The sequence below is a fragment of the Rhinoderma darwinii genome, chromosome 4, assembly GCF_050947455.1.
Source record: "Rhinoderma darwinii isolate aRhiDar2 chromosome 4, aRhiDar2.hap1, whole genome shotgun sequence".
In the NCBI taxonomy this organism is placed as follows: domain Eukaryota; kingdom Metazoa; phylum Chordata; class Amphibia; order Anura; family Rhinodermatidae; genus Rhinoderma; species Rhinoderma darwinii.
Window position 1 is genome coordinate 66448726 of NC_134690.1, and position 27523 is coordinate 66476248.

At 46.2% G+C, this 27523-nt stretch overlaps 1 protein-coding gene and 1 long non-coding RNA gene across 5 annotated transcripts in view; one reads left to right on the forward strand and one right to left on the reverse strand.

Moving 5' to 3' along the window:
• Positions 1–8540: 8540 nt before the first annotated feature.
• On the reverse strand, positions 8541–24121 carry LOC142760717 (uncharacterized). The gene is made up of 3 exons (XR_012883373.1): positions 24032–24121; positions 9517–9671; positions 8541–9278 (listed from the first exon to the last, which is right to left on the reverse strand). It is a non-coding gene; the product is annotated as an uncharacterized LOC142760717 (long non-coding RNA).
• Positions 24122–24235: 114 nt separating this feature from the next.
• FBXO25 (F-box protein 25) overlaps positions 24236–27523 on the forward strand; it is a 37367-nt gene continuing 34079 nt past the window's right edge. The window contains exon 1 of one of the 4 annotated variants that reach the window (XM_075861158.1): positions 24236–24333. The gene's annotated coding sequence lies outside the window, so the exon portion shown is untranslated. The remainder of the gene's footprint in view (positions 24334–27523) is intronic. The other 3 variants (XM_075861160.1, XM_075861159.1, XM_075861161.1) reach the window with 3 other exon arrangements.

Here is a 27523-nt window from a genome sequence, read left to right on the forward strand (position 1 = left end):
CGATACTTTGCCAACAGTTATAAAAATAAAATAAAAATTTCTCCTTTTTCTGATGTGAGACGTGTGGTGTCATGAATTCAACCTCCATGTGCCTCACATTAATAGTAATTAACCCCATCATGTTTCTCAGTCATAATGGACAACATTGGGTTAATGTGTGAGGTACATGATGGGGTCAATTACTATTAGAATCTACTATCAGAATCACGATATACTGCAATACATTAGTATTGCAGTATATCGTGCAAGCGATGTAACGATCGCTGGTTGAAGTCCCCTAGGGGGACTAATAAAAAAAAAAAGTAAAATTAGTCAAATAAATTTGTTGTTTTTTTATGTCAAAAAATAAATAAAATTAAAAGTTTAAAAAAAAAAACCTTTTCCCATTTTCCCCCTAGAGCATAGTAAAAAAATAAATAAATAAACATAATTGGTATCTCCGCATCCGTAAAAGTCTGAACTATTACAATATATCATTATTTACACGCCTGGTGAACGCCGTAAAAAAAAAAAAAATTGTAAATGCCAGAATCTCTATTTTTTTGGTCACTTCATCTCCCACAAAAGATGAAATAAAAAGTGATCAAAACGTTGCATGTACCCCCAAATGGTATGATTAAAAACTACAGCTTATCTAGCAAAAAATAAGCCCTCACAGAACTTAATCGACGGAAAAATAAAAAAGTTATGGCTCTCGGAATTTGACAATTTTTTTTAAATTTTTTACACTTAGGCTTTTACTTGTAAAAGCAGTAAAATATAGAAAAAACTATATATATTTGGTATCTCCGTAATCGTATTGACCCACAGAATAAAGTTAACATGTTGTTTTAATTTCACAGTGAATTCCGTAAAAATGAAGCGCAAAAAGCAATGGAGGAATGGCTTTTTTTCCATTTTCTACCCCACAAATAATGTTTTTTGCCATGAAAAACTACAATTCGTCCCACAAAAATAAAGCCCTCAGAGGACTATATCGATGGAAAAATAAAACAAAAAGTTATGGCTTTTGGAATGTAGGGAGGAAAAACGAAAATTAAAATCTGAAAAATGGCTGCAACGGGAAGGGGTTAATGTAACATTACTTTATGTTTAAACTTTAATGTACTGACATACATCCATATGCCAGTACATTAGCCTGTGTACGGATAGCACACAGGCAGTTGTTAGGACATACCTCAGTATGCACTAACAACTGGAAATATAGTAAGACAGCCCTGGGGTCTTTTAATGGACCCTGGGCTGTCTGCCAATATATGGTATGTCCCTCAATCACATCACAGGGAGGCGTCACACGGATTCCCTGTGACGCGATCCAAGGGACATCCCCCCCTCTCATTTTCCCCTTGAATGCTGCGGTCAGCTTTGATCGCAGCATTCATGGGAATAGCGGCAGAGATGAGAGGTTTCTCTGATGTCCGTCGTCAGAGCGGGGCTGCGGCTGTATAATACAGCCATTGCCGCAGCCTAACAACAGATGCGCGCGTGGTGAGCATGCGGTGATGTGGCTGCACTAATGAGTAGCGGCGCCGGCCCTAAAAACAGAAAATGGGAGTGTTTTGCAGTGCACCCGCCATGTTCTCTGTCTTCAGTGCCGGCAATCATTAGTGCAACGCAGGTCGCATCACCTCATGCTGACCGCGCACACACTAAGTCAGGACTCAGGAGCGGGGCAGTGGCTGTATCACACACCCGCAGTCCCGCTCTAACAACATTCATGTGTTACAATGCTAAGCTGTGCGGACGCACAGCTTAGTATCGGAATACATGAAATAACGGTATTGAGCCGTTTGAGGGTGCATGGTATCGAAATAGTATCGATATTTCGATGCATGGTGCATCCCTAGTTACCTCTCAGTTGCCTAAGGCCCTGTTCACAAGGCGTTTTTTGCAGGTGGAAAAATCTGCCTCTAAATTCCTTCTGGAATTTTGGAGGCAGATTTTGACCTGCCGGCAGAACATTTACTGCGTTCTTTGCGGAGTCTTCCTCCTGTAGCCATTGAGCGCCGTGGGCAAAAACCGAGATGGAAATGCCTGAAGAAAGGGCATGTTGCTTAATTTCCCTGCAAGCGTTTTTTACCGCTGACGGGAAAAAAATGCCTCCGTCCCCTCTTGAAATCAATTGGAGGCAATTTCGGGAATTTTTTGGTGCGGTTTCAGATGCGGTTTCCGCATCAAAAACAGCGCCAAATTACTCCATGTGAACATACTCTAATAAAGGCTCATTTACATATTTAGAAAAAAGTTCATAACTTAATAAACTAGCTCCGGTCCCTGCCGTTACACGCGAGTGTCAGCTGTAACATACAGCTGACACCCACCTCTGATCACGCAGGCTCAGCTTCTGAGCCAGCCCCATCTTGCCATCTGCTACAGAAGCCTTTTAGGCCCCGCCTCCGGGTGGGTCCTAGGAGGATTCCGTAGCCGACAGACCATGAGGCCAGTATTAGGCCCCCGGTTGCTATTGCAGCCATCGGCAGCCCAGCGATCGCAAAACTGGGATACCGATGGCTAAAAACTCCTCAGATGCTGCGATCTCTATTGATCGCAGCGTCTGAGCGGTTAATTGGTCGGATCGGAGACTAGCTCCGGTCCTGGCCGTTACTGCAGGGTGTCAGCTGCAACATACAGCTGAAACCCGGTGGTGATGGTGGGGGCTCAGCTCCTGAGCCCACAGGTAACTGTAATGGATTTTGCAGGAACCGCTTCCCAACAGCGCCGTATATATACGGCAAATGTTGGGAAGGGGTTCAACCTACTTTTTTTTTTTTTTAACAACTTAAAATTGAAAACCTAAAATTTTATTTTGATTGGTGTCTCCCTATGGGATTCTCGCTATCATTTTCAAGCCCTCTACCTTTATTCATTGGGTAGTTAAAGAACAGATGCCAAATGGAGGATTATTACGTTATTTGGATAATTTTTTATTTATAGGTTACGCCGATTCTGTTATGTGTTTTGAGTTGTTAGATACATTTCTAGAATTAGCTCGCTTGTTTGGTGTCCCCCTTGCTAATGAAAAAATTGCCTTGTCATACTTTTGAGTTTTTAGGTATTGTTATAGATTCGGTTAATGGAATTTAGATTAGCAGTTGATAAGTTAGAAAAAAATTAAAGCTTTATAAATAGCGATGTTAGCTAAAAAGAAAACCATTTTACAGGAAATGCAATCTTTGCTAGGTTTGTTAAATTTCGCAAAAAAAAGGTTATCCCAATGGGTCGTGTCTTCTCTAAAATACTTTATTTCGCTACTTAGGGGCTGAAGTCTCCTACGGCACATATTAGACTGACTAGGTCTATAAAAGGACGACTTAGGTGTTTGATTAGAATTCTTGTGTAAATTCAATGGTCACAGTTGCTGGCAGGAAGAAATTCAAGATTCAGATTCCCTCTGTTTGTTTACGGATGCGACAGGAAGTATTGGCAATGGAGCCTATTGAAATGGAAGCTGGTCTGCTGAGGTTTGGCTGGGCTCATTGGTTTTTGAATCAAGTTAACAAGAATATAGTGCTACTCCTGTAGTTGTGGCAATTGTTATTTGGAGTCATGAATTCAGAAATAATATAATAAAAGTTTCCATACGGACTACAAGGGAGTTGTTTTTGCTATAAATACGTTATAATCTAAATGTGATTTGACCACTAAATTATTAAGACATTTGGTACAGTGTTGTTTAACGTTTAATATCTGGTTGAAGGCTAGTTATGTTGAAGGAAGAAGTAATAATTTTGCCGACTTTCTACCTCGTCGTCAGTGGGAGAGATTTCAGGGTGCTGACTCCGGAGGCAGAGGGGGAAGGGACCTCTGGTCCAGCTCATTTATGAGACTTGATTTGGGACTGATAACATCTAATATTAAAAACTGTTTTGTACCTAGAACATGGACTGATTCTCAGCCACATGGAGGGAATGGATTTTCTTTTGTTCAAATTTGATCATTTGCATAATGTTATCAACATTTGTTTGTCAGTTAATTCAGAAGGAGCTTTCTGTTTCTTACATTACTAATTAATTTTTTTCTGAAATTAATGGGAGAACAGCCGGTAAAGAATTCTCTTTCAGTCAAGCAGTTGTTGAAAGGTTATCACAGAACGTTTTATTGTTTAGACAACAGAAGCAAGCCATGAATAAGAACGCAGGCAGCGTTCGAAACGCGTAGGCTATTCATCTTTATTCAATATTCCCAGCATTGCAGGACATCATTATCAACATGCTATCTAATCTATTTTAATGAAGAAAGATTAAAACTTGGAAATAGTTTCCTTTTAATTACCACAGCGCTGGATCCACCTACCCTTTTTTCCACAAACAGAAGGCATATTTAAGTTGAGGAGTTAAGCAAGTTATGGGTTGTTTTAGTTCAGGTTTGTGTTGATAATTTTGAGTTATGTTTGTTTCGAACAGCGTTTGTGGTTGTCTTTTTTTCAACTTTAAAGAGGCTCTGTCATCACATAATAAATGTATAAGGGAGATTTTGTTTTCATTATAATTCACTTAAAATAAATTAGAAGTAGTTGTTCGGTAGTTGTCTAGCTAGTCTACGCTAATCCGTCGCGTCAGTTTGTCAGCGTCAATCCGTTGTGTCAGTTACGGATTGAGACCTTCGCGCCACTTGTCAGTCCGTCAGTGTCAGTCACTGACAATTAATCACGTCAATCAGTCAAGTTACTTGTCAGTGTCATAAAAAAATGTGTGTTTGTCATTGTTAGTGTTTACTAGGGTTGCAATATTGATACTATTTTGATGCCATGCACCCTCAAACGGTTCAATATCGTTAATTCATGTATTTCAATACTAAGCTGTGCGGCCGCACAACTTCGTATTGTAACACATGAATGTAGTTAGAGAAGGGCTGCGGCTGTGTAATACAGCCACTGCCCCTGACAACAAGTGTGCGCGTGCATTTAGCATGAGGTGATTCGACCAGCGCTGCACTAATGAGCGCCGGCACTGAAGACCGAACATGGTAGGCGCACTGCAAAACACCCCCATGTTCTCTGTCTTCAGTGCCTGCGCCGCCGCTCATTAGTGCATCACCCAATGCGGACCGCACACGCAAACTTGTCAGGAGTGGGGAAATGGCTGTATTACACAGCCGCAGCCCCGCTCTAACAGCGGAGATCAGAGAAACCTCAGATCTCCGCCGCTATTCCCTTAAATGCTGGGATCAAAGCTGACCACAGCGTTCAAGAGGAAAATGAGAAGGGCGGACGCCCTTTGGATCGCGTCGATATATGGGCATACAGCCCCGGGTCTATTGAAGGACCCCAGGGATGTCTGACCATATTTCCTGTTAGGGGATACTTAGGTATGTCCTAACAACTGCCTGTGTACTATCAGTACGCAGGCTAACGTACTGGCATATATACTAGTATAGAAAACCTGTTACACGGGCTTGCTAGCAAAAGGAATGCAGTGGTCTGATAGATATATATATATATAAAAATAAATGCTCCCCATAGCTGCCCCCACACCATATAATGCACCCCATATCAGCTCCTCCCACAGTATAATGCCCCTCACAGCTGCCCCCACACAGCATAATGCTCCCTCTCCCACCCATACACCTTATAATGCCCCCTCCCTCTCATACACCGTACAATTCCCCCTCCCTCTCATACACAGTACAATGCCCCCTCCCTCCTATACACAGTACAATGCCCCCTCCCTCCCATACACAGTATAATGCCACCATATGTACGGACCAAATAGAAAAAAACACACACTTACCTATCCCCGTTCCCACGACGGGTGGAGGATCCTTTGCCTCCTCTGCACTGTGCTCTGTGAGCGGCTCAGAGAAGGCAGGCGTGATGTAGGGTCGTCATTGCGCCTGTCTGCACCGGACACTCACATCGCACAGACCGGTGGAGAAGTATCCCCCACCCGACGGGCGAACGAGGATAAGCAAGTATGTATGTTATTTTTCTATTAGGTCCGTATATATGGGGGCATTATACGGTGTATGGGAGGGAGGGGTCATTATAGCTACGCCACTAATCACTCACATCTCCTTCCGCAGTCCCCCGGCTGTGGGCAGAGCTAACTGGCGGTTGGGCTGTGAGCGGGGCTATTTGTGGCCGGAGCTCTATGTGAGCTTTGGATACTACGTCCTTCTCAATTATATAATAGATGCCAGTACATTAAAAGTTTAAAAATAAAATTTACGATAAACATTAAAATAAGAGTCTCAACACATTAAATATACACATATTCGGTATTGTTGACCATAACAAGTTTATAGCACCATTTATGACCTATATGCTGTTAAAAAAATAAAATCTGCTTTCAGTTATTCATGTGTGGCATATGGTATGAATTTTGAACCTCCATGTGCCTCACATTAATACTAATTAACCCAATGTTGTCCATTATGACTGAGGAACATGATGGGGTTAATTACTATTAATGTTAGGCACATGGAGGTTCAAAATTCATCACACCACGTGCCTCACATCAAGAAGACTTTTTTTTTTTTTAATTATTGTTGAAAAAGTATACATTTTGGTATAGAGTATCGCAATACTACACGAAGTATCGGTATTGAAGACAAAATTATGGTATCATGACAACCCTAGTGTTTAACGTGAACAAATTAAAAAAGCCAAAAAATAAATAAAAACTTAGCGTGTCAGTGTTAGGCCTCATGCACACGACCGTAGTGTTTTTCTGGTCCGCAAATTCCAGGACCGTGTTCCGTGAAATGTCCTCCGCAGTTCATCCGTATGTAATCCTCAAAATGCGGATAAAAAAAAAAAAAAAAGCTTGGGTAAAACAGGATGTCAAAAGCTTGTCCCAATCCCTTTAGAAGGTCACATGATCGCTCAGGAGCCATTTCCTTGTGCATTTTTGCTGATCTTTGCTTTGTGCGAGTTCTGTCAGATTGCGCTGCTGATATAGCTGTGGTTTTTGGCAGTTCCTCACTGCGAAGATGTCTTCTGTTGATGTGGATGATGTACTCCTGTACTGGCTCCTCTCCAGGCGATTTGGACAGCAACCACCAATGCTGGACGAAGAACCGAAGAGGAGGAGATATTGGGTTCACCCCATTGTCTCCCAACGGCTTAGGAAGGGGCATTTCAACATGCTGTACTCAGACCTGCGGCAGAACCCGGACAAGTTCCTCAGCTACTGCCGTATGTCCGTTCAAAGTTTTGATAGTCTGCTGGCGGACCTTCGTCCTGGACTCATCTTCCAGGACACCACCATGAGACGTTGCATTTCTCCAGAGGAACGCCTGATCGTCACTCTGAGGTAAGAAAACCTAAATCCCCTTCTACGCCATGTCTCTACCCTGCAAACAATATTAGTATATTTGTCCCCTGTGCATATTGCCGCCATGTCACTGTGCTGCAGATATTTTTCCTGTATGTGCATATTTTTATATATATTTTTTTTTTCAACAGATTTCTTGCAACCGGCAACTCCTTTGCATCGCTACATTTCCATTTTCTGCTGGGGTGCTCCACTATTTCTCAGATTGTCAAGCTTACCTGCGAAGTCATCTGGCAGCAACTTCGAGCAGCAGTGATGCCTAAGCCCAACGACTGGATTCGGATTGCCGATGGCTTCTTCCAATCAGCACAGTTTCCCAACTGTGTTGGTGCGCTGGATGGTAAGCACATCCGCGTTAAGAAGCCTGCTCACTCAGGGTCACAGTATTTCAATTACAAACAGTTTTTCTCGGTGGGGCTGTTGGCCTTGGCTGACAGTGGCTATCGGTTTGTAATTGTCGATATTGGGGCCTATGGAAGCTCTGCGGATCTTCAGGGCTTCCAGAATGGGTGAACGGCTAGCATCTAACCAGCTCGACCTTCCGGAACCTAGACAGCTTCCAGGATCTACAGGACCACCAGCACCCTTTGTCATTGTGGGTGATGAAGGCTTCGGACTGTCCCCTCACCTGATGCGTCCATTCCCTAGGCGTGGCTTAGATGAACGGAGGCGCATTTTTAACTACCGCCTTACCCGTGCGAGACGGTATGTGGAGAGCGCCTTCGGAATTCTAAGCAGCAAGTGGCATGTGTTCCAGAGCTCCATTCAGATGGATCCTGAAAATGTGACAAAGGTTATCCAAGCCTGTGTTGTCCTCCACAATTTTCTGAGGATTCATGAGTCGGCAGTGGACGCTGAGCTGAACCATTTATCAACAAATTGCATCGCTTTCGACTACACACAGCATGGAAGACCTGGAGTGTCTGGACTGGCAGTCCGTAATTTGTATACAGACTATTTTGTATCACCTGAGGGAGCAGTTCCTTGGCAAATGGATGTGCTTCGTGTGCCAAATTAAATTTCATAGGGACTGTTGTATTTCCTGTTTATGTTACAAATGCTAGTTTAGTTTAAAGTTGCAGTAGTAGAGTAGGGACTCGCAAGAGAATGAGGACCCTTGAAGCGGGTTGCGAGCTAATGTATCTGTCGTTTTTTTTTTAAAATTATTTATTAATTCAAAAAAAAAAAAAAAAAAGTGATTCTTTACATTTGGCAGAAATGCAAATCAATACCTCATTGTTTTTCAAGAAGAAAAAATACAAACAATTAACTATTAAACTTCTTTTAATCTTTACACAAAACAGTGTCATGAAACAAAATCAAAACGATATAATAGTACCAAATTATAAATCATTAAATGATTAAGAAGGTGCAGGGTCGTGATTGGGTCGTGGAACAGCCTCCCCCTGCGGCATGTGCCGATATTGCGGTGACGAAGGTCCTGGCATGCCATAGCCTGGACGATCTTGGTTGAATAATGGCATTGAGGTTTCATATGGTGGCTGCTGGCTGGCTTGAGCAGTTGCTGCAGGTGCTGGAGGGACACAGCGGAAGTTGCTACCATCACACCCCCGCCTATGATACTCTATGGCTTGATGCATGTCACGTGGGTCTGGATGTGTGGCAAAAATTTCCACTACTTCTATTAGCGCTGTTTGGCACCTCATCTGCCTCTCATTTGGCACTCTTTTTAGAAGATTTGCAAGAGAGCGACAGAAGGTGCCCTCTTCCGTTTCTGTCGCTCTTTTTTCTAGGTGTTCTAAAACACGCAAGTCGACCTCCTGCCTTGGGTCTGTACGTGTGGTACCTTGATTGGCTGTCCGTCGGCGTTTAGCTCGGGGTAGAATTTGGGCTTCCGGTTCCGTGGCATAGACAGGATTATCCACTTCTGCGTTTTCCACAGGCACAGGAGTGGAAGTGGACATAGCAATCCCCAAACCTACAGCAGCCTCTTCTATTACAGTGGCTTCTGAGTCTTCATCCGTCTCCAGATTATCCTTGGTTCTGTTGGAAAATGAAAAAATAATGTTAGGGAATTTTAGTTGTAATTTAACATCATGTCTACAGCAGGGCAAATACACTATGTAAACATATGCAGCTTATCCGATGGGCTGCCTAGAGGGAATTATGTGCTTGAATAGACCGTATATTTGGACACACCAATACATACTCTTTTAACATACTCACATGCATCACTACATGCCCTGACTACAATGATCAAAAGTATATAAACAATACTTACGGGCCAACCTGCATGACATCCAGCAGGAACGACAGCTGTTTCGTGTAGAGGTAGGGTCTTTTTTTTCAGCCGGCCGTCTCCGCTCCTCCCCTTGTCATTTAGCTCACGCTTAAATTGGTCACGGCACGTGTTCCAACGTGTTTTCACGTAGTCAACTATGAGATAAAAAAAAAAATCAGAACAACATATTTGAAGTGTAAATGTAAGGGCACGACCATACGTGGCAGAGTTTTTCCTCTGAAAATGTTGGTGCAGATTTGGGGCATTTACGCAACAAATCTGCACCAACATTTGCATATTTGACAGGTAATTCAGACGTTGCAGAAAAGACAGCGGACTTGCCACAGATTTCAGTTTTTGCATTGAATTCAACAGCAATTCCACCACGTCTGCCCGTGCCCTAATTGTGACATGTCACGTTTTGATTGGTGGTGGTCCGAACCATGAGACCCCCACTAATCGCACAAACTAAATCTCACGTGCACTTCTGCAGCTTCGTTTCAGCGATTGGTGGGCGTTTCAGGGATCCAACCCTCACCAATCAAAACTTCAGACATGTCACGATGACATGACAGGAGTACCCTTTAAAAAAATAAGAAACCGCATCAAGGTGTGAAATTTACCCATGCGTTTCTTTTGCGCTTTTGTTGCCTTCTCACACCCTGACAGATATAGTTCATCGCAGACCTCCTGCCAAGCAAGATCTTTTAGATTCCTGTCAGCATAGCCTTCCATGCGCTTATCCCATAGACAGGGCTTGTGCTGGACCAGGATGATTAACTTCTCAACGCTGATCATAGAAGCCATCCTGCTCTCTGCTGCTTTCCTGCACTCTCTCCAGCCTTCATGACGACAGAACTCATTCCCGGTCGTCGCCTAGCAACACTTCCGCAAATCCGCAAACTGCGGTTGACACACGGAGGTGTATCCGCATTTTCCACGGGCCCATTGACTTCTGTGGGCATGTCCGCATCGAATTTGCGGGCCGTAATAAGACATGTCCCGAGTTTGTGCGGCACGGATTTGCGGACATGCGGGGACCCGTGAAAACACGGATAATGTGTATGGGCCCATAGAAATTAATGGGTCCGCAATTCTCCCGTGGATTTTTGGGGGAATTGCGGATGCAAAAAACACATTCGTGTGCATGGGGCCTTAGCAAGTGTTTTATGTGAAAAAAACAACAACTTTGTTATACAACGGTTTGTTACAATTCATTGAGCTACTTGTGTGTGTGTGTGTGTGTGTGTATATCTATCTATCTATCTATCTATAGTAGCAGTGTAGCAACTCAGGTTTTAAGCAACCAGGGAACATGTACAGCAGAGAGGGTTTCCTCTGCTGTTGCTTGGGTGTAAAGCCCGGAATAGGGCCTGGTTTGCTGGAGTGTGAAGGAGAAGGGTGGGCTTCCACTCCATACAGACAATCCGTGTCTTGGGCTGTCTGATGAGCCTAGTTAGGCTTCACCTGAGATGGTTCTTTATTTCAGGTGTGTACAGTTCACACAGGGGCTCTCAGTCTGGGGAAGACAGGCATGCTAGCCTGTGAGAGTCACCAACGTGTGAGGTAAAACTGAAGGTTTTGAGGTGCTGGACACAAGGCTCAGTGTCACATAGTGAGGGACACTGAATGTGTTAGTTAGAGGCTGGATGGCCTAGGGTTTATTTTGTATGTTTATTGTTGCACCACTGATTGCTGTTGTGAAGACAATAAAGCTAGCTGCGGCTGGTTTAAACCTTTTTCTCAAGGAGTTGGAGTGAACTATGTGTGCCAACCATCTCACCTGGGAGATGGCGATCACAGGAGCCAAGTGGTCCCCAGGATGTCACTATATATATATATATACACACACACACACACACACACACACACACACACACACACACACTTATAAAAAGGCAACGAGACGCTACATCGCTGAAGGGGCGTACGCCATGATCGTGTCCGATACAGAGTTAATTCGCTCGTCCTCCTCCAGTGACACGGAGGAACCTCCTCGTAGTTGCAGGAGTGTTCTGCCTGACCCTGGTACTGCCAGCTCTGATTGGTTACCCCCAACCAATTACACCGCCCAAATCCCAGAATTTACTGTTGTGGCAGGAATTCACGTGCAGACGGAAGGGCTGCCTGTAATGTGCTTTCAAATTGTTCTTCACAGACAATTTGATCCAGCTTACGGTGGACCAAATGAACCTTTATGCAAAGCAATTTACTTCTGAACACCCCACCACCGTTCATGCCCAGCCCAATCGGTGGTAACCAACAAATTGTGCAGAAATATTGGGGGGGGGGGGGGTGTTCGTTCTCCACTTGGGGCTCACTAAAAAGCCTGAAGATCCTACTGGTCCGGGGACATTTTATTTCACGGTTCTCTGTATCGAAATTCAATGACCAAACTCCGCTTTGAGGGCCTTCATAAATGTATTCATTTTAGTGATAACTCCCAATGCCTACCCCAGGAGGACCCCAATTTCGACAGACTTTTTAAAATTAGACCTCTCAATAGTTTTTCACAAAATTTTGCAGCAATTTACACCACCGAAAAATAAATCTCCATAGAGGAATCCCTGGTGCACTTCATGGGCAGGCTGAAGTCTTGCCAATATTTGCCCAATAAGCGCGCCAGATACGGCATCAAAATGTACAAGATGTGTGAATCTGAGACTGGATACACATATGCTTGCCGTATTTATGAGGGAAGGACAGGACAATACAGCCTCCAGACTGTCTACCCTGCATTACAACCAGTGGGAAGATAGTGTGGGACCTCCTGCACCCACTGTTTGATCAGGGGTACAGCATGTACTTGGACAACTGGTACACAAGTGCAACCCTATTCAAATGTCTTCTAGACAAAAAAAAGTGGCGTGTGGGACATTGCGAAAAAACAAGAGGCACCTTCCCAAGACACTTATCAGCCAATCCCAGCAAATTGGCAAAAGCAAGGCATTGCTGCAGGACGAGATCCTGTGTCTCAAATTTAGAGACAATAAAAGAAATTGGCAGTGTACCTTGTCCAGTTGGCACTATAGAACGCCTTTTTAATAATCAGAAAAGCTGGCCACCCGGGTACATACTTTGAGTACCAATAAAAAAAATATATTAAAATTCCTTTGCTTGGAGATTAGGTGGGGGAAACTTCTGCTGCTCAAAGTAATGTTTGCCGTATAGTTCCTGGGCAGCACTTTCCAAGTGAGGTGCCTGCCGCAAGAAAAAAATACGCAGGGCACAAAATACGTGTCTACACAAAAAGGGGTATCCGAAAGGATACTATATATCAGTGCGACACTTGTCCATCCAAACCCAGACTCTGCATGAAGGAGTGCTTCCACATCTACCACACCTCCCTAGATTAAAAATTGTATACTTTTAAAACCCCCACCGCTCCCTTTATCATTCTGGTCTTTCACCCATTTTTACATTTGGACACACTTAAAAAAAAAAAATATATAATAAAACAAAAAATACTCATTATACCCCTAGATGAATACCTAATACTAGAACAAGTGCGCAGGATCTGCAGAACATTTTAGACCTATGCTTGTGGCCAAAAATCATCCAAGTAAAAATAAGGCCTCAAAATCCTTGTGGTCTATGTGTCCAGACACAGATTTAGACCACTTTGAGGGTATTTCTAAACTCAGAAGAAATAGCTGAATAAATACGGTGGTGCTTTCCTTCACTTACATACTCGGTCTGAAAAATCTGTCCTATAGATGACAAATTGTGAAAAATTTAACATTTTATTTTCCATGCCAGATTTCTAATTAATTCAGCACAAAAAATAAATAAAAATATGGGGTCATAAAACTAAATCACACCCCTAGATAAATTCTTTGAGGGTTGCAGTTTCCAAAATGGGGGTCACTTCTTGGGGTTTTCCCCTCTACTGGTACCCCAGGAGCTCTGCAAACACAACATGGCACTAGAAACCATTCCAGCAAAATCTGCGCTCTAAATGGCGCTCCTTCCCTTCTGAACCCCACTGTGGGTCCAAACAGCAGTTTATTACCACATATGGTGTATTACAGTAATCAGGAGAAATTTCTTTACAAAGGTTGTTGTGATTTTTCTCCTTTATTCCATTTAAAAAGTAAAAAATTCTAAGTTTTTACAGAAAAAAAAAATAGATTTTCATCTTTACAGACGAATTCCAATAAATTAAAAAAATCTGTGGGGTCAAAATGCTAACACACCTAGAAAAATTCCTTGAGGTGTAGAAATTAGGAATTAAAGCAAAGTAGAGGTGAAATTTACAAATTACATTTTTTTTGCCTAAATTCATTTGTAATAAAAAAATTGTGTGTAACACAGAAGCTTTTACCAAAGAAACAACTCAATATTTATTGCCGTTTTTAGAAATATCCCACGTGGCCCAAGTGTGGTAATAGACTGAAATACAGGCCTCAGAAGCACCTAGTGGATTTTCAGGCCTCCTTTTTTTAGAATATCTTTAAGGGAAGTTCAAGCAGAGTTTTCTGACACGTTTTTTGACGCGGAAACTGCGTCGGAAAACGTCCGAAAACGCCTCCCATTGATTTCAATGGGAGGCATCTTTTTCCCACGAGCAGAAAAACTGGCTCGCGAGGAAAAAGAAGGGACATGCCCTATCTTCAGGCGTTTACGCCTCTGACCACCCATTGCAATCAATGGGAGGCAGAAAAAGGATATTTCGCAGCGCTTTTTGCCCATGGCACTCAATGGCCGCGGGAGAGAAACGCCGGACAATTGGCGTGCAGACAGGGGAAATTCCAAACTGAATTTTGAGTCAGATTTTCCTCCTGCAAAAAACTCAGTGTGAACCCAGCCTTAGGCACCATGTCACGTTTGAAGAGGTCTTGTTGGGCCAAAACAGTGGAAACCCCCCAAAAGTGACCCCATTTTGGAAGCTACACCCCTCAAGATTTTCTAGAGGTATAGTTAGCATTTTGAAATCATAGGTTTTTTGCAGAATTTAGTGAAATTAGGCCGTGAAAATGAATATCAACATTTTTCCCACTAGAATGTTGACATTTTCAGTTTCACAAAGGATAAAGGAGACAAAAGCACCCCAATAGTTTGTATAGCAATGTCTTAAAATTACGGCAATACCCCACGTGGTCATAAATGTTTTTTTCATTAGAAATTAGGCCCCATGCACACAAACGTATTTTTTTCCTCCCGTGAATACGGGTCCTTTGTCACCAGTATTCCCCCCCCCCCCCCTGTATTTACGGACCCGTTTTCTCTGCACTAATCGGCAGCCCCTTGTCTCCATCAGTGCTGGATAGAGAGAAGGGGCAGCCCTTTCGGGCAGTTTCCGCAGCGATTGAAAGTGAAAATGCTCATACGTTCCCCCAGCCGTGGTCTTGGTGACGCGTCCCTCTTTTGACATCCAGTCCGACCTCACTGGATGACGCGGCAGTCCATGTGACCGTTGCAGCCTGTGATTGGCTGCAGCGGTCACATGGGATGAAACGTCATCCCAGGAGGCCGGACTGGAGAAATAAGCAGGGAGTTCTGGGTAAGTTAACTTTTAATACTATTAACTACAGCAGTAGTCGCTGTCCCGGGTGCGGAGTTACTGCCGATCAGTTAACTCTTTCAGCACCCTGGACAGCGACTATACCGACGTCGCCTAGCAACGCTCCCGTAATTACGGGTGCACATACATTGCCACCCGTAATTACGGGAGCCCATAGACTTTTATGGGCCTGCCCGTGCCGTAATTACGGCCTGAAAAATGTTCCATATTTTTCAACGGCACGGGCACCTAAGCAAACGGGAAGGTACCCATGGCCAATAGAAGTCTATGGGCCCGTAATTACTGGTGTTTTTACGTTCATGTGCATGGGGCCTAAGACTGATCCTGTCTTGCTTTTCCATTTTAGTTTTTCACTCCCTGCCTTCTAAGAGCTATACGTTTATTTTTCCCATCAGTAGAGTGGTGTGAGGGCTTATTTTTTGTGGGAAGAGTTGTAGATACTATTTACACCATTAGTATCATAATGTACAGGGAAACTGAAAATAAAATTCTTTGTGGGCTGAAACTGGAAAAACTGATTCCTCCATTGCTTTTTAGGTTTCATGTTTATGCCTTTCACCGTGAGGTAAAAACGACAACAACTTTATTCTGCGGCTAAATACGATTACGGTATCCCAAATTTATATAGGCTTTTTTTTTATATTTTACTACTTTTACAAAGAAAAAACTATTTGTTAAAAAGAACAAACCACCACATTCTGAGGGCCATAACTTTATTTTTGGGTTGATTGAGCGGTGTGAGGGCTTATTTTTGGCAGGACAAGCTGTAGTTTTTAGTGGTACCAATTTTTGGTCCATACAACTTTTTGATCACTTTTATTAATTTTTTTTAGCGCGAAGGTGACTAAAAAAAAAACAGAGATTTTGGCGTTTTAAAGGTTTTTTTTTTTTTTTACATTTTTATTTTGTTTTTAAAGCATAAAGAAAAACAGACAATACACTCAGTACACACCAAGTCGGTATGGACATCGGCCTCAGGCCAGTAACTTGCATAACAAAAGTGCATAGCATTACAATGAAAGGCAGTATACCGCTCAGATTATTGGAAGAAATGCAGATATGCACCCTGAACCCGCAGCGATGCATAATACTCCGTAGTCGAGCAGAGATACAGTAAAGAAAGAAAAAACGGGGACAGAAGGGGAAAGAGAGAGAGGAACGCACCTGACATGATTGGGCCTATAGAAGAAGTCAAGAGGCCATGATGGCCTTGCATTCCGCAGAGGATTGAAAACGGATCCATTCGCGCCAAGTTCTGAGGAAGGATGCATGGGACCCTTTCATTGATGCCGTGAGGCCCTCCATTCTCATAATCTCCTGGATCTTGCCACACCACATGCCCACGGATGGGGGACAGGTTTGTCTCCACAATGCGGGAATACATGCTCTAGCCGCATTCACCAAGTGGAGGACAAACTGAGCGCCAATACATGGAAAACGGCATCTCACACAGATGGAGAAGGAAAAGGTCTGGCGACCTCGGGAGGGGGAAATCCATGAATTTCGAGGAAATGCGCCACACCTCAGACCAGAAATCAGCCAGGTGGGGGCAGTCCCAAAAAATATGCAGGATCGTACCCACATGGTCGCCACATCTCCAGCACAGAGGCGAAACCGCCGGAATCATTGCATGCAATCTGGAAGGCACCCTATACCAACGAGACAGAATCTTGAACCCTGCCTCCTGATCTCTACTGGCCATTGAGGACATGTGTCATGGTAAACAAACACTCCCGGTGTTCGGGAGTAAATGATAGACCCAAATCCCTTTCCCAACTGAGCAGATAAGATGGGGAAGGTAGATTGGAGGGCGAGATCAGAAGAGCGTAGAGTTTAAACAGTGAATGGCGCACCGTGCCCGTGCATAAAAGTTCAAATGGGGAGCCCTCCTGCGAGTACGCCGCCGGATTAGATATGGATGCCAGGTAATGCCGTAGCTGGGTGACCTGCCATGCAGAAAAGGAGACAGGGTCCGACAGAGATTGTAACTGCGCGCCCGACATCCACCTTTCCTCCTGCAAAAAGTGTACCGCACGTCCCTTACCTGCCTTCAACCAAAGCAGGAAAGGGCCTCCCTCCCTGGCGGAAATGCAGGGTTACCCAAAATCGGGTACAGAGGGGAGGGAGACCTCTGTCCTAGGAAAGAGCCGTGTCGCAACTGCCAGGGTGGGCCCGATCGTTGGGTGTGACCGTGCGGCCAAGGGAGTATGTCTACCCAACCACGGTAAATTCTGTAGAGGGACTGCTAGAGAGGCCTGTTCCATGGACACCCACTCCTTAATCTCGCTGTGTCTACACCAGTCTAGAATTCGTGTCAGGTGGGAGGCATGGTGGTAGGAAACAAAGTCCGGAAGGCCAACACCACCCTCACGCTTCGCACGAAAAAGCATGGAACGGGCAATACGCGCAGGTTTCCACGCCCAGATAAATTTGTGTAGAAGAGATAGCAGAGATTGAAAGAACGGGCGTGGGACATGTATCGGCAGGGCCTGGAAGAGATACAGAATCTGCGGCAGAATATTCATTTTAAATATGGCACACCTTCCAAACCAGGTGAAGGTACCCGTCGTCCAAGAATCCAAGTCACTCTTTACACGTTGAAGAAGCGAAGGGAAGTTCACCGCGTAAAGACGAGTGAGATCACCGGGAAGCCGCACCCCAAAGTATTTAAGCGAGTCCCTCGCCCATTTAAAATGAAAGGACTCGGACAGGTCATCGACCAGGGTGTGTGGCAACGAGATGTTAAGTGCCTCAGGCTTCTGGTAGTTGATCTTGAAGTTGGATAATTTCGAGTATCTACTCAACTCCGCCATCAGGTTGGGCAAGGAAATCCTGGGAGCTGTGAGAAAAAAAAAGAGCAAATCATCCGCGTAGGCAGCGACCTTATGTACCCTACCGCCCAGGGCTATGCCCGCAATGTCTGGATTGGCGCGAATATGGCACAGGAAAGGCTCCAAACATAAAATGAAAATTAATGGGGACAAAGGGCAGCCCTGCCTTGTGCCATTGGGGATTGCAAATGAGGGCGAGTAGTACCCGTTGACTTTAACCTGCGCCGATGGAGAGGAGTAGAGACCCGAGATCCAATTCATAATGTGAGCCCCTAAGCCCACATGTCGCAATGTTGCCAGCATGAAATCCCAGTTGACTCTGTCGAAGGCCTGCCCTGCGTCCGTCGACAGAAAACAAGTGGGAGGGGTCGCAATAGCTGCTTGGTACATTAAGTCAATCGCTCATGTGGCATTGTCACGTGCCTCGCGCAAGGGCATAAAGCCCACCTGGACGTTGTGTATCACGTTGTTTAGGAGTGGCATCATCCTCTGTGCCAGGATCTTAGCAAATAGCTTTAAATCCACGTCCAAGTAGAGAAATGGGGCGGTAATTCTGGCACAAGGATGAATCCTTCCCCTCCTTGGGTATGACCGTAATATGGGCCCTCAAGGTGTCTCGGGGGATGGAGCCCCCCTCAGTAATGGAATTGAATGCCTGGAGGAAGTGGGACGAGAGCAAGTCCGGATAGGCCTTGTAGTATTGTAGGGGCAGACATCTGTGCCCGGTGCCTTCCCCGTGGGTGTCCTTCAGTGCCCATGACAGTTCTTACAGGGAAATGGGTGCCGCCAAGGTCGCTATAGCCTCAGGAGTGATACATTTCATACCTGATGACCGTAGATACTGCTCGATATCCAGGTGACCCCCACCTTCCGAAGAAGGGGGTGCCCGTGGAAGATTATAGAGAGCGTGGTAATAATAGGCACGGAAGGCTTCTGAGATGTCTTGTGGAAGTTGGAGGCGTCTGTTGTGTGAGCCCAGGACAAAGGTACGTGAGCGGGTCTTCCTAAGTGCTTGGGCTAAGGTCCTACCAGGTTTATTACTAAATTCATAAAAGTATCGTCTGCATTTAAGGAGGCCCTCGCCTTTGCAAGGCAGAGTGAATGCACCTGCTCTCTCAACTGTCCCAGCTCCGCCCCAAAAGGGGTCTACCCCTGGTGTGGCATTTATTGCAAAGTACTCCACCAGTTCCCTACGAATATCCGAGACCACCGTCGGATCTTGTAAGAGCGATTCATTCAATCGCCACTGCCAAGAACGAGGGTGGGCTGACGGGCGGGAAAGAGTGAGGGCATGATCAGACAGTGTAATGTTGTCAATGGAGGTCAATGTAAGGCTGGGGTGGTGTGAATGACTCAGAAAAAAATAAATAGAGCCTGGAGTAGGAGTTTTGGGGAGCCGAGTAAAACGTGTAGTCTCTGGTCGAAGGATGCAGAACCCGCCATGTGTCCACTAGTTGGTGTTCGTGCAACAGTCGTCGTATACGACGGTGTGCCGCCCTGGGTAGAGAGTAGTGCCCTCTCGAGGAATCTAACATGGGGTCCAATGTGACATTCAAGTCCCCCCTAGTACTAGAGTGCCTTCCAGAAAGCCATCCAACGCCCCAAGAACGCTTTCCAGGAAGGCTACTTGACCAGTGTTAGGGAGATAGTATGAGGCCAGTGTGTTGTCCAGTTTACCCTTCACGAAGAGGTGCCTGTCTGCTCCATCTGTGCAAGTCTCGACATGCTCCCAGTGCAAAGAGCGTGAAATCAGGATAGAGAAACCCTTAGTCTTGGAGTCAGGGGACGTACTATGATACACGTCCGGGTAGTTTGAGTCTGTGAGCCTCTGTATACAGTCAGCCCGAAAGTGGGTTTCCTGCAGGAATGCCACGTGTGCTTTTCTTTTCCACAGCAGACGGAAAATGGAGGACCTCTTCTCGGGGATGTTCAGTCCCTGTGCGTTCAGAGAAATAAGTTATTGGCGGACAGAGAAATGGACAGAGGAGGGAAGGAAGGGATAAGAAGAGAAAGAAAAAGAAGAGGTAGAAGAAAAAGTTCCTACGCAGATGCTGCTGAACAGTGGCGATAGGAAACACAATCACTCTAAGGTCGGAGTACCAAATCCCTCCAATACTCAACGAGAGCTATGTCGTCCCGGAGGAAAACCTCCCACCACGACACAGCGCTCGGAACCCTAATGGGGAACGAGGAAAGACAGCAGGGCGGTAAAACAGTGTCTCCCAAGTACAGTAGCTAACACAAAAATGTCTCCAAAAAATTACATCAAAGCCCCGAACTCACCGGGTCATCTACCAAATGAACCCACCTTCCCCTTTATAGCTAAACAGTGGAAACATCCCCAACCATTGTAAAACCTCCCCCGACCCGCAGCAAGTACAAACGTCTCTGGAGCAACCCCTTCAACGCCATCTGCTACCGCCCACAGAGAACCCTGTGGGAGAGAAAAGAGGGAGTAGAGTGCAATTAACTGTCCACATGTGGAAGCAGAAGATCAATCAGTCCCTTCGAGGAGAACGCCGTCCTGGGGGCCGAGGATCAACGGGCCCGACTCCGTGGTCTCCGTGCAGAGATCGTCACCCTGGAGGTCGTGTCACGGGTCGCTTAGCTCCGGGACAAGGCGGGAAATGAGACACGAACTCCGGAAACAGACCACCTCTGAGCGCAAACGGTGCCGGGGGTTCAGTCCAGTCCGGTAACCGCACCGGTGCGATCTCCAAAAACTGGAACGCCTCCTCCAGTTCATCTGGGGACCGGACTGCAAAGGATTGTCCCAGTCTGCGAAGAATAACGTGAAAGGGATGGCCCAATCTGTAGGTTGCACCTGCGTCGCTTCCAGTAGGGGGCGGACAATTCTGCGCAGAGAGTGTCAGTCTCGAAACATCCGCCAATCTGTGAACTCTGTCCATCTCAATGACCATATCACGCGGTCGATCCAGGAGTTTATTAAAAATGTGTCACAGCATCATAAAGTCCATCTGGGGGTACGGACTCCGGTAAACCTCTCAGCTTCAGGTTGTTACATCTCCCCGTTTTCAACATCATCCAAGTGTAGGGAGAAGTCCTGTAATTGCGTAGCTTGGGTGGCCAGGGACTGAGAGGATCGAGATATCTACTGAGGATATGGAATGCTGGCGCTCCAGGGTTTCCACCCTCATGGCCAGCGCACGCACCTCCTGTGTGACCGCGCCAATGGCTCTGTCGTGTTTCTCCTCTAGCCGGGCAAGACGGAGATCCAAGTCGGTTTTGGTGGGCAATAATTTGACCATCTCCCAGAGTTCTGCTAGGGTCCGCTCCATTGATAGCGGGGGGCCCAGTCTGTTGTTCCCCTGAGTGTATCGACGTGGCCATAGACCCCCTGAAGATGGCCGGTGTATCCTGACTCAGCACACATGACTGCGGCCGCTGAAAATGGCGCTTCTGGTGACCCATGGCCGGGTGCTATCTGGGGCAGTATAGGGGGGGGGGGGGGCTTCAGCCTGGGGCATGGGAGCCGACCCTGGAAAGCCTGCCACACACTGACCTCCCTCCTGAGACGACATCTCCCCTCCAGGGGCACGAGAATGGCAGCCGAGCAGCGCCTGACCAGCGAGAGAGGGAGGCGGCGAGGTCCCACGAGGCGACGGAGGCTGAGTGCGGCCTACGGGAGGAGAGGATGAAGAGCGCGGTGGAATGCCGTCCAAGGAGGACCAGAGATACCGGCCGATGATTGGTGTGCCCGAGGCGTCCGGAAGGTTCCTGCGGCTTCTCCCCTTAGCCATGCTGCGTCGGGGATCGGTAAGTGAGCCCTTAACGGGCGATTTCCGCGGGGTGAGTCCGGAGCTCCGAGCAAACACGTCCCCCCTAAATGTTTTATTTTGACGGCGTTCATCGTGCGCTATAAATTACAATTTTACTCTATTTTGCGGGTTGATACGATTACTGCGATACCATACACATTTTTCTTTTTGCAGCGTTTGCACAATAAAATCACTGTTTTATAAAATAATTTATTTTTGCGTCACCATATTCTGAAAGCCTTAACTTTTGAATTTTTTTTTAAGGGCTTGTTTTTTGCGGGACGGGTTGTAGTTTTTATTGGTACTATTTTAGGGGAAATGTGACTTTTTGATCTTTTTATTCTATATTTTGTGAGGGGGGGGGGTAACAAAAAAAAAAAAAATAGCGATTCTGGCATTGTTTTTTTATTTATTTTTTTGCAGTGTTCACCGTGCGGGAAAAACAACATTATAGTTTGTCTCTTTACGAACGCTGTGATATCAAAGGTGTACTTTTTGGTTTTCTTTCATTTACAACTTTTATAAAACATTTTTTAATTTTTTTTTTTTTGTCCCACTAGGGGACTTGTAGACCTGCAGCTCTGATCTCTGCTATAATACATTACACTACCTATGTAGTGTAACGTATTATAACCGTCATTGTGACGCGGACAGTCACTCTGACAGAAAGCCTCCAGCTGGTCCTCATCGGCTTCCATGCATGGCAGTCCCAGAGGCCATTATATACCATGACAACCAGCGGCAACACCCATGATCGACGGGAAAGTTTGTTGCTCCAATGTGCCACGAGAAAATCTCAGAATCGCTTGGAAAGGTAAAAGCATTTCAAAGTTATTACCACATAAAGTGACAAGTCAGATTTGAAAAAAAAAAACGCCTGTGTCCACAAGGCCAAAACAGGCTACGTCCTAAAGGGGTTAATAAACATTGCGGCCAATATTTTCCAAAGTTACGGTTGTCTTGTGTTATTGGGGTTTTGTTACCACATCAGGGCTCCCCATAGCATTTAATTTGGGGGACACATTGTAACAGCCCCATAATTTGTAATTATAAGGAAATTTATTTTTGTTTTGTTTTTGGGGTTTTGGTTCCCCAATGCAGAGCGTCGTTCCCGCATTCCCCCTCACACCTGCAGAGCGTCGTTCCCGCATTCCCCCTCACACCTGCAGAGCGTCGTTCCCGCATTCCCCCCACACCTGCAGAGCGTCGTTCCCGCATTCCCCCTCACACCTGCAGAGCGTCGTACTCGCATTCCCCCTCACACCTGCAGAGCGTCGTTCCCGCATTCCCCCTCACGCCTGCAGAGCGTCGTTCCCGCATTCCCCCTCACGCCTGCAGAGCGTCGTTCCCGCATTCCCCCTCACGCCTGCAGAGCGTCGTTCCCGCATTCCCCCTCACGCCTGCAGAGCGTCGTTCCCGCATTCCCCCTCACGCCTGCAGAGCGTCGTTCCCGCATTCCCCCTCACGCCTGCAGAGCGTCGTTCCCGCATTCCCCCTCACACCTGCAGAGCGTCGTACTCGCATTCCCCCTCACACCTGCAGAGCGTCGTACCCGCATTCCCCCTCACACCTGCAGAGCGTCGTTCCCGCATTCCCCCTCACACCTGCAGAGCGTCGTTCCCGCATTCCCCCACACCTGCAGAGCGTCGTTCCCGCATTCCCCCTCACACCTGCAGAGCGTCGTTCCCGCATTCCCCCTCACACCTGCAGAGCGTCGTTCCCGCATTCCCCCTCACACCTGCAGAGCGTCGTTCCCGCATTCCCCCTCACACCTGCAGAGCGTCGTTCCCGCATTCCCCCTCACACCTGCAGAGCGTCGTACTCGCATTCCCCCTCACACCTGCAGAGCGTCGTACTCGCATTCCCCCTCACACCTGCAGAGCGTCGTACTCGCATTCCCCCTCACACCTGCAGAGCGTCGTTCCCGCATTCCCCCTCACACCTGCAGAGCGTCGTTCCCGCATTCCCCCTCACACCTGCAGAGCGCCGTTCCCGCATTCCCCCTCACACCTGCAGAGCGCCGTTCCCGCATTCCCCCACACCTGCAGAGCGTCGTACTCGCATTCCCCCTCACACCTGCAGAGCGTCGTACTCTCATTCCCCCTCACACCTGCAGAGCGTCGTACTCTTTCCCCCTCACACCTGCAGAGCGTCGTACTCTTTCCCCCTCACACCTGCAGAGCGTCGTTCCCGCATTCCCCCTCACACCTGCAGAGCGTCGTACTCGCATTACCCCTCACACCTGCAGAGCGTCGTACTCGCATTACCCCTCACACCTGCAGAGCGTCTTTCCCGCATTTCCCCCACACACCTGCAGAGCGTCGTTCCCGCATTCCCCCCTCACACCTGCAGAGCGTCTTTCCCGCATTTCCCCCACACACCTGCAGCGTCGTTCACTCATTTCCCCCGTCACACCTGCAGTGTCGTTCCCGCATGCCGCCTCCTCCTCCTCACCACATACTCAGCGCAATGAAACCAGAAACATGTGGTAAGTATCACATGACCGCCAAACTGCCCTATCAGCTTCCAATAACAGCAGAGGCTGGAGGCGGTCTCAGACAGACGACCAATAAGCGGCAAGTGGGCGGGGCATATGGCGCCATTTCCACATGACGTGAGTTTAGCGGCGACTTCCGTCAACAAGATCTTCATCTCCCATGTAGAACGGCCGGCGACGGGTCAGGTAATGTACAGACATCAGGGACGGCCTCCAGCTGGTGTGTATACTGGGAGTAGTAGTTCTCACCAGCAGAGAGGTGTCTATGTAGGGTGATACAGGTTTAGAAGTGCGTTGTAGCTGCGACTGAGAACTGGAACCAATTTCATTCATGATATATCCTGTAGTCCTCACCTGCTGACGTCACTGCATAAGTCCCACAGTGCCGTCATTAATTAATGGTGGTTCCTTTTTCTATATGTGACTGCACAGTATACATGTCTTTTCAGGATGCATCTGCAGTGAAATTGTAGTCGACTATGCTTTTGAATAGACCTGAAAAAAGGTGTCGGTGCATAGCCCTGAATGTATGGCAGAAGGGCGCTCCTTTGGCATACGTCGGGTAAATGGGACCCTTTGAATGCATTTGGTGTAGGTCCCGGGAGCAGAAGAGGGCACGGTTATGAGTTTAATGGCATTATGTTAGGGGTGTATTGGGGGCAAGACCTATATTTTAACCACTTAATGACTGGGCCTGAAAAGGCCTTAAAGAGGCTCTGTCACCAGATTCTCAAACCCCTATCTCCTATTGCATGTGATCGGCGCTGCAATGTAGAGAACAGTAACGTGTTTTTTTTGTTTTTTTTTATAAAAAAAACTTATTTTTGGCCAAGTTATGAGCTATTTTATATATATGCAAATGAGCTTTGAAATGGACAACTGGGCGTGGTTTCTTTTCGTATGTCCAACTGGGCGTGTATTGTGTTTTTAACTGGGCGTGTTTACTTGTTTTACTAACTGGGCGTTGTGAATACAAGTGTATGATGCTGACAAATCGGTGACCAATCAGCATCATTCACTCCTCTCCATTCATTTACACAGCACATAGTGTTCTTACTAGAACGATGTGCAGCCGCATACACAAGTGTCCTGATAATGAATACACATGACCTCCAGCCTGGACGTCATGTGTATTCACAATCCTGACACTTCTGAATGTTTTCTGTGAGATTTCCAGCAAGGGAAACGAAATCTCGTTTACCTCGTAATCTCGCGAGATTACGCTTGGCTTGCTGGAAGCTCACAGAAAAGATTCAGAAGTGTCAGGATTTTTTTTTATGCAGTTTGGGGGTAGAAAGAAATTATTTTTACGCTGTGAATATAGGAAAAAGCTATTCTCTCCATCGTTTTTCATGTTTTATTTTTTTATGCCATTTTACGTTTCACGCTAAATAACCCGTCAGATGAATTCTTCAGGTTATTACGGTCGTTTAGATACCTAATATGTGTAGGTTTTTTGTTTTTATTTATTGTAGGGGCAATAAAAAAATAATGCAAAATATAACTTTTTTTTTCTTTTTTTTTTTTAATCCCATTAAGAAATAACTTTACTTACACCTACATGTTTTACTTCTAATTCATTAGCATACCCTTGTATACTAATACATTACACTGTGTCACTATGACACCGGCTTCTGTTAGGGAACACTATGTGCTGCCCTAACAGCAGTCAAACTGAACAGACAACCCTGGGGTACTTTGTAGGTCCCCAGTAATGACTGCAGAGGGATTCCCTGGTCTTTGATCACATCACCGGATTCCTGGTGACGCGATCGAAGAGGGGAGTTCCCTTTGATCATGTCACGGACTGCGGTTATCAAAGAGTTAAACAGCTGGGGTCCCAATGTTTTCCGACCCCCAGCTGTATTCAGCAGGCTGCTTGAAGATCAGGAGTTGTAAGTTACAGCTCCTGCTTAGAGGATGAGCGCTCATCAGCCTTTTCTATGGCGATGCCAAAAGACGTTGATTTAGGCGAAGCACCTGCGGTGGGCGGTCGTTAAGGGGCGGGGCAGAAGTCTGAAAATTTTTGTTTATCTCCCATAAGTAATTTCTTAAAAGTAGGCAATCATCCCTCAGGCATCATGCACACATCCTTCACCGTTTTCACGTCTGTTTTAAAACCGATCCGTGTGGTTTCCGTTGTCACTCCCACATCCGTTCCATTTTAAGCAGTCTTGTGCTTCAGTTTGTCTTCCGTTTTAAACGGTCCGTTAACTCAACGCCGAAGGACGGATATATCCGTCCTCTGCAGCTGCTAGTTCGCGCAGGAGGACGGATATATCCGTCCTGTGATGGCGCTGTTACTGCCACTGTACCCACGCGATCAGCGGCAGGAGCACGGCTGTTATACACAGCCTGGCACCTGCCGCAACTGCCAGAATCGAAGCGCGCTCCGATTTCGGCAGTTTAACCCATTAAATGCCGCTGTCAATAGTGACAGCGACATCTAATGTGTTTGACAGAGGGAGGGAGCTCCCTCTGTCACCCCATCGGCTGCCCCCGCAAACAAATCGCGGGTCGCCGTCGGGTTTCCATAGCAGCCGGGGGCCTAACAAAGACCCCCAGGTCTGTCTTCAGCAAATACCTGTTAGGCGATGCAGGAGGCAATAATACTAAGTATACCAAAGCATTATATATTCGATCAGCAGATCGCATAGTGAAGTCTCCTGGTGGGACTTAAAAAAAAAAAAATGTAAACCAGTTAAAGAGGCTCTGTCACCAGATTTTGCAGCCCCTATCTGCTATTGCAGCAGATCGGCGCTGCAATGTAGATTACAGTAACGTTTTTATTTTTAAAAAACGAGCATTTTTGGCCAAGTTATGACCATTTTTGTATTTATGCAAATGAGGCTTGCAAAAGTACAACTGGGCGTGTATTATGTGTGTACATCGGGGCGTTTTTAATACTTTTACTAGCTGGGCGCTCTGACGAGAAGTATCATCCACTTCTCTTCAGAACGCCCAGCTTCTGCCAGATCACGCTGTGACGTCACTCACAGGTCCTGCATCGTGTCAGACGAGCGAGGACACATCGGCACCAGAGGCTACAGTTGATTCTGCAGCAGCATCAGCGTTTGCAGGTAAGTAGCTACATCGATTTACCTGCAAACGCTGATGCTGCTGCAGAATCAACTGTAGCCTCTGGTGCCGATGTGTCCTCGCTCGTCTGACACGATGCAGGACCTGTGAGTGACGTCACAGCGTGATCTGGCAGAAGCTGGGCGTTCTGAAGAGAAGTGGATGATACTTCTCGTCAGAGCGCCCAGCTAGTAAAAGTATTAAAAACGCCCCGATGTACACACATAATACACGCCCAGTTGTACTTTTGCAAGCCTCATTTGCATAAATACAAAAATGGTCATAACTTGGCCAAAAA